Source organism: Grammomys surdaster, unplaced genomic scaffold, assembly GCF_004785775.1.
Source record: "Grammomys surdaster isolate TR1022 unplaced genomic scaffold, NIH_TR_1.0 274, whole genome shotgun sequence".
NCBI lineage: Eukaryota > Metazoa > Chordata > Mammalia > Rodentia > Muridae > Grammomys > Grammomys surdaster.
The window spans coordinates 2,444,681-2,452,091 of record NW_021604715.1 but is presented as its reverse complement, the minus strand read 5'-3'; the positions used below and the strand labels follow the sequence as shown (position 1 = coordinate 2,452,091).

At 37.5% G+C, this 7,411-nt stretch overlaps 1 long non-coding RNA gene across 1 annotated transcript; it reads left to right on the top strand.

The window, feature by feature from the left end:
* The first annotated feature begins 1,145 nt into the window (after positions 1 to 1,145).
* Positions 1,146 to 5,584, top strand: LOC114628956. Its single transcript, XR_003712569.1, has 3 exons — positions 1,146 to 1,188; positions 2,323 to 2,475; positions 4,666 to 5,584. It is a non-coding gene; the product is annotated as an uncharacterized LOC114628956 (long non-coding RNA).
* Positions 5,585 to 7,411: the final 1,827 nt, after the last annotated feature.

Here is a 7,411-nt window from a genome sequence, read left to right as displayed (position 1 = left end):
CATTGAGATTCCATCTGTCCTGAGTTACTGTCGTTGAAGCCAAGCAATTGTCATCTTAGGGAGCTCAGTTGCACCTTACACTGACCCCTTGTAAAAGACCATCCCTGCTGGACTTGTTGATGGCTTATACATCCTTTCCCCACCCCACACCTATAGAAGATCAGAGTAGGGCATAAGATTTTCCAGCTGATTCCTATCAATTGTTAAGTCTTCATGTAGTCTGAGGATAGGGCTAGAGTGTAATTGACCAGGGAAGACTGGAGTAGGGCTCTATCTATGCAGCTACATAGAAACTCTCATCCCTGCTGAGTAAGGCTTTTTAGGTAGTGATGGTGGTGGAGTGCCACACCCCTGAAGGCAATCCCTCCCCTAGTTTCTGTATGGAAACCCAATAAACTCACTGGTTTCCCCGAGTGAACCATGGTAGAATTATGCCTCCATTTGTTGCTGGGACCTTAGTAAAAGGAGTAGATGTTGCTTTATGTCTTCCCCTGCAAAGGAATGTTGACAAAACCATGTTGCCCTAGTGAGAATGACTAATAAAAAACAGAACATGGCCGACTGGACAGTGGTGGTACATGTCTTTAATCCACCAATTGGAAGGCAGAGACAGGTTGATCTCTGAGTTTGAGGCTAGCCTAGTCTAAAATGCAAGTCCATGACAGCTGGGCTCTGTTACACTGAGGGGAAAAAACATGGCAAGAATGCACAGAAAAAGGAATTATATACACTTTATGTGGGGATGGAAACCTAGTATAGAAAGAAGTATGACCATAAAATCTATCCATACTATCTTAGATACATACTTATGATAGTTAATCTGTGTTGTCCACTTGATTGAATCTGGAATCAACTATCAGACATCTTTTTGGGCAGGTCCAAGGAGACATTTCTAGGTACGATTTAGTTAAGGTGGAAGACATACCTTAAATCTTACCAGTAGCAAACAGATGAAGGAGGTCCAAGAGAAAAGCTCTCATTTCTTCATCATTGCTTTCATGGTTCACTGGCAAATTCATCCTACTGCTGCTGCCACTGCTACTGCTCTCACTGATGTTACTTTCCTTCACTGATAGAAGAACCCAGATGTAGGAGGAGCTAAGGTGGGAGGAGTTAGGAGAGGAAGAGAAAAAGGAAGAGGAGGAGCTAGGGAGAGCAGAGATGTAGGAGGAATGGAGAGCCGCGCAGGTATGAAGAGCAGTCCTGGGTAACAACTTTTATTTAGGTTAGCTAATTGGGAAACAACTCTCTTTTTATGGGCATATTGTTATTGAGCATTACCAAACATATAAAACCTTTGGTTAATCTTTAAGCATTAGAGTCTCCTTTTATTACTGGGCCCGCATGGATTGCACAATGGTCTGGGCAATGCCCAGCCTTTCAGAGACAGCATTGAAGATTGGCAGAGCCATCTCGTGGTTGGCAGGGCTGGTGTTTCTGGATGGCCATTTCTAGCTGTGGTGTGCACTTGGCCTCTGGCCATGGAACATGGTGGCTGAGCTAGGCAGAGCCGCTGCAGCTTAGTCAGCTTGACCAACGGCCGTTTTTAAAATAATTACTTCAACACCCAGCTTCTCCAGGCTTCTAATGTGGAGTAAAGAACAGCAGCTCTCCAAAGATCTTTCAGGTCTTCCATCCCAGATTGTAACTGCTGGGGTAACCAGACTCATGGACTGAGAAGCTACTGGGCTTTCAGACTTTCCAGTGTAAAAACAGGCATTTTTAGACTACTCAGCTTATATTGTGTAAGCTAATTTAACACCCCCACTTTACTATATTTATTTATCCTATCAGATTTGTTTCTCTAGAGAATTATGAATAATATAATAGTCAAAGGAAATGAAGTGAGCATATAAAAGATGGTTACAGGGCCTTTTATAATGCAAGAGTGTTCTTGGTACTCAAGGATGAACTTGGGTGGCCATGGACAGATACATAGATTTAAAATATGGAATTTTATGCAGCTGTAAGGAAAAAATCATGTTATTAGCAGAAAAAATAATGGAGCTATAAGTTTATAGAAACTGGGCAGACAGAGAAAGAAAAGTAGTGTACATTTTCTCTCATGATTGGAAACTTAAAACTATAGACTAAAAATAATGATTGCACTAATGTTAGCAGAAAGAAGTAGTGCAGAACATGGGTATGCTCAAAGTACAGTGTAAGCATACGTGGAAATATTAAAGTAAAACCTGTACATTTATACTTTTAACATAAGTGAATACAAATTTTAAAATAATGTCCATGATGGTAATGTAAAGAGTAAATAAACCATCTCACTTGTTCATAGGCAAAAATTGATTGAGGATTCTCATCATGTAGGTACCAATTGCCAATACTACATGAGTAATCTGGAGAAAACCACTCAATTCCTTTGACTCTCAGCACCTCCAGGGGTAAAATCACTGTTGGCAATACTTGAAGAATCAGGGGCCCACTAACACTGCCCACGTTCTGCAAAGCAGACATTATATGGTAAGTTGAATCATTAAGCAGCTATCACATTTCCAGGGAAATGTATTAGTAACGGTCCTTTCAAAGACCAAAAAGGAACAGCTAGAGGGGTCTGAACTTGGATGACAATAATATATTCACATCAATTTGCAGCATATCATGATGGTGTCAGAGATTGATGGTCTTTTTCCTCTAGTTTTATCTCCATTACAGGGAGAGAGAAACAGTCAGATTTCATGAAGCTGAAATTTATCTGCTGCTTAGGTGCCTGAAAAGACACTAAATGCCTAGAAGATTTTTGTGAACGAATCACAAATTCATTTTTGGTTTTGCTAGCTACTGTCAAACTGTGGGAGGCATAGGCCTTAGGGAGTGTGAGGGATTGACAGGTCTATATCTGCATCTCAGAGGTGGAAGAGGTCTGTTTCATTACCAACTGGCTGATTCCAAAGATCGCCGCATTCTTAGAACTAGTTCATGTCCTTACATTAGCTATATCATCATTCATGGTCAGTCCATTACTGTTGATTAGCATACATTAATCTCAATAAAAAATTTTCTTGAATGTAGAGTGACTCACCCTCAATGGCTGTGATTTTGTGTAATTACAAAATGTGATTTCCCGCAGAAAAGGCTGAATTGCATTTAAGCAGCTGAAGAGATGATAGAAACAGAGAAGAATGAATTACTTGGAGACAAAGTGAAGCACTTTGTTACTAAAGGACACCTGAATTTGTATCTTCTAGAGAGTACCTAATAAATGGTTGACTAACTCATTATACACAGAAAATTACAATTTTTGCATACTCATTTGCATAATCCCAGGTTATATGTTCTTTTTAATCACTATATATCATTTATTCTTATATATGGCATATGATGTCATTTATTTTATATATAAAATATTTATGTCCGGGTGTGTTTTTCCTTCAAAGTAAAAACATATACTAATATTCATGATTAATCATGTTTGTTCATTTTAGTAAAAATAATTAAAATATTATTAATAGTAAAGCTTTCTTAGGATAATGGAAAAGTAAAATAAGCCTCCTCTTTGCATCTTCCCATTCATTTTAATACCACATTAATAGAAAAGTTTAAAAATAACCCACAATTTTACCTGAACACATATTAGAAGTGGGATTTATGGGCTATAATAATGGCACAAGGATCTAAGGATGATTCCTTGAACTTGCTCTTAAAGGTTAAGCGTGGTAGCACTGGAACATGCTTGGAATTTCTCCATTAGGGAACTGAAGGTAGTCTGATCCCTTAGGTTTACTGTATTACAAGCTGAGCCTACTTGAGAGAGTCCCAGGATGAGACTGTCTCATAAATGGTCCTTCACATTTCTGACTATTGTAAATGAGTCTGGAATGAACATGGATGACCAAGAATGTCTACAGTAGGATAGAGTCTACAAAGGATAGAGTCCTTTGGCAATATCCCCAGGAGTGGTATAAATGGATCATATGGTAGATATATTTCTAGCCTTCTGAAGAATCTTCACAGTGACTTCCATAGTGGGTGCAACAGTTTGCACTACCACCAGCAATAGATGTGTGTTCCCCTTTCCCCACCTTCATGCCAACATTTGTTATCCAAATAATAAAAATTTGGTACATATAGATGATGGAATATTATTCAGAAGTAATAAAAATAAATTTTCAGATAAAGATGGAGTTGGAAATAATCATTAAAACAAGTACCACATATCCTTTCTCACATGTGGATACGAGATTTAAATCTTTAGATATATATGTTGAAATTGGAGTAACCACAGAAATCAGAAAACTAGTAAGGAGCCATTGGGGATAGATATTAAGGGAAGGATATAGAGCATAAATCATGTAAAGTAGAAAAGATGGAATAGTGGAATAGGAAGACTTAAATGGGTTTGAGAAATGGGAGTTCAGAGTAGAAGAAGAATTGTGGAATGCATAACTAATGTTTAATACCTTTGGAATGTCGTATGGCAGACTACTACTATAGAAGCTTCCTAAAATATATGTACATATATTTTATACACAAAGGAGTGTAAATAGACTTAGGTCATAACAAGAATACAAAGCCTCTCTCAGACACCATAGGCTACCAAATACAAAGCCCAGTGACATGTATGAATTACCTGTTTTGAGTTATTGCACTCTAAAGTCTCATTGATCTCTATAAATCTAAAAACTATTGCTTTGGCTCTTATCTGTCCTCCAGAACTTGATGGTAAGCCCCAACTGCTGAAGACACTACAAACTTGACTAATAGCGCATGGAGAAATCAAGCCACAGCCTCGAAGCTTCATCCGTCCTGACTAAATTTCAGATGGCAAGAAAGTGTTCTGCACCATACCAGAGGAGAAAAGTGATCAATAGTCTTACCTAACTGTGAACGCTTAAAATTATGATAATGTTTCATCTGGCTGGTACATACAAGAGTGGCATGGGTGTTACAGCAGTAACTAGTTACTTTATAATTGGATATAAAGCCAGCCTGTTCCACCAGAGAAAACTCATAACTAGTACAATTAACTGAGCCAAAAATTCCATTTCTATACAAGTCAATAGCCAGAGTCCTTAGAGAAACTTTGGTTGTCATTGTTGCTGTTGTTTCAGTTAATGGTAATTACTACAGACACATACAACTGGTCAGCACACAGGGAATGTCACAACTCTTCACTGCAAGGCTTGGGGATCATCATGGAAGAGGGTGCAAAAAGAATGTAAAGAGTGTTAAGAGCCAGAAGTAGCAGATGTCCACAATGTCACAGCATTTCCTGGTCATGACTAGGATATTGCATACCTGAACTCTTAGCAGCTGTGATTGTATGTACAAGTGAAATTATCAAATAAGCTAAACTTCTAGCACAGATATGGGGTAGCCTATGACGTCTCAGGCATTGCTGAGAAGCTACAGTTAGTTGATGGTTTGTAGCGGAGGTAATGTCAATTTTATTTTGGAATGTGACCACTGAGAGATGGTCCTACACTCATGTTCAGTAGGTGCTTGTAGATAACAGTGAGCAGACCCAGTGGATTTTTCAAAGAGACTACGAAGTTAAAAAGAAGTGGTTGATAAAGAGGAGAGGAGCGGGGCTGGAGAGATGGCTCAGCGGTTAAGAGCACTGACTGCTCTTCCAGAGGTCATGAGTTCAATTCCCAGCAACCACATGGTGGCTCACAACCATCTGTAATGGGATCGGATGCCCTCTTCTGGTGTGTCTGAAGACATCAAAAGTGTACCCATAAATTAAATGAATAAATAAATCTTTAAAAAAAAAAAAAAAAAAAAAGAGGAGAGGAGCTTGAGGGAAGGGAATGAGAAATAGATTTGTTCAAAACACATTATATGAATATATGGAATTCTCAAACAATAAAATGTTTAAAAGAGTGAATTGTCTGAGATTTTACTCTGACCTCCACACACACACATATACATACACATACACAGATTCTCAAAATATAAATATTAGATCTATAAATGTTATTTTTTCATGTTAAACTTAATCATTGTGTAAGTAGCATCAAAATTTTTGGCTGATTTCAAAAGTATTAGCAAATACAAAGTACCTAATGCACCATCAGGTGTGAAGGTTTGTTATAATTCTGGCTATTTTGCTTCCTAATAAATTTATCTTCAGTAAAAACCTCAAATACATAACTCATAAAATTAAAAACCAAAACAGCCTCTGCCTCTAGAATGACCTTTGAAAACAAAAAACATTGTTCCTCACAGAGCCCCATCACAGCCTGTCATATTTCTCCCTTTTTCCTTTCAGAAAGAATCATATATACTCTGCCTCAGAGCTCTGAAATAAATGCAAGCAAACAAAACAAAAGATTTCCCCATATGTCAGGAAGCCATGCTCAAATGATTAGAGTGACCATAAAGCAAGAGAAATAAGGGGCATGGTAGGCAATAGTGAAGGCCTACAATCAGCCATAGGCCTAAAATCAGCAATAGGCCTGTCATACATGTGTACTAACACCAAGTCTTGGGTCTCAGTGGAAAAACATTGAAACAGATGGCTATAAGCTAATGTAAACAGGCAGCTTTTGTGGAAATTTATAAGCCTGAGTAGTCATAGGCCTTGTAAATAAGTAGCCTTGGCAGACAATACCAACTTAGATAAGGACAAGCGAGTCATAGGCAGAGTCATAGTGACCTGTCCCCTGAACCTTCACCCAGCCGATACCCAGTTCTGAAAGATATCTGTATTCCTCCTGAACACCCACACTCCAGTGTCATTCCCTTCCCCACATCTTGCCTTTCTGTGTTTATAACCCCTGTGTGAGTGAATTACGATTTGAGAAAAAATAAATTATTTTAAAAAAGGAATGTAAAAAAAAGAAAGAAAGAAAAAATAGAATCACAAGCATTGTTGTCAACTGAATCAAGTATCAACAAAATATGTTTTCTCTATGACTTCAGGCTATTATGGCTAATGCAATATTGTACAACTTTCCCCAAAATACCAATGAGTATATATGAACCAAAACCTTAAAATGATAGTGGAAACAAAGACTAATAGAGAACTTCACTTGGAATAATTTCTACTTAATTGGGCTCTGAAGAAATGATTGGTTTTCATCAATGACACACATCATGAACCTGAATGACAAAAAACAAAAACAAAAACAAAAACAAACAAACAAACCGAAACCAGGAATCTTTCATTTAATGTCTACCCCATAACACAGAACTTCCAGCACCTATATGGGCCTGATAATAGGAACCCTTTTCTCTCTTTCAAGGGCCTTGTGTTTTAAAGTAAACTTTGTATTACCCCATAATAGTACATATCTTTATTGAACAAATTAAGTAAACTTCAGTAACTTTTATATTTAGAAAATGTAAATATCTTTACTTTAGAATTTATAAAATTAATCAAAGGAATAATTATTACCAGAGATACCCACTATTAGCATGAAATAATATATCATTTTTTCACACAATATTCTCT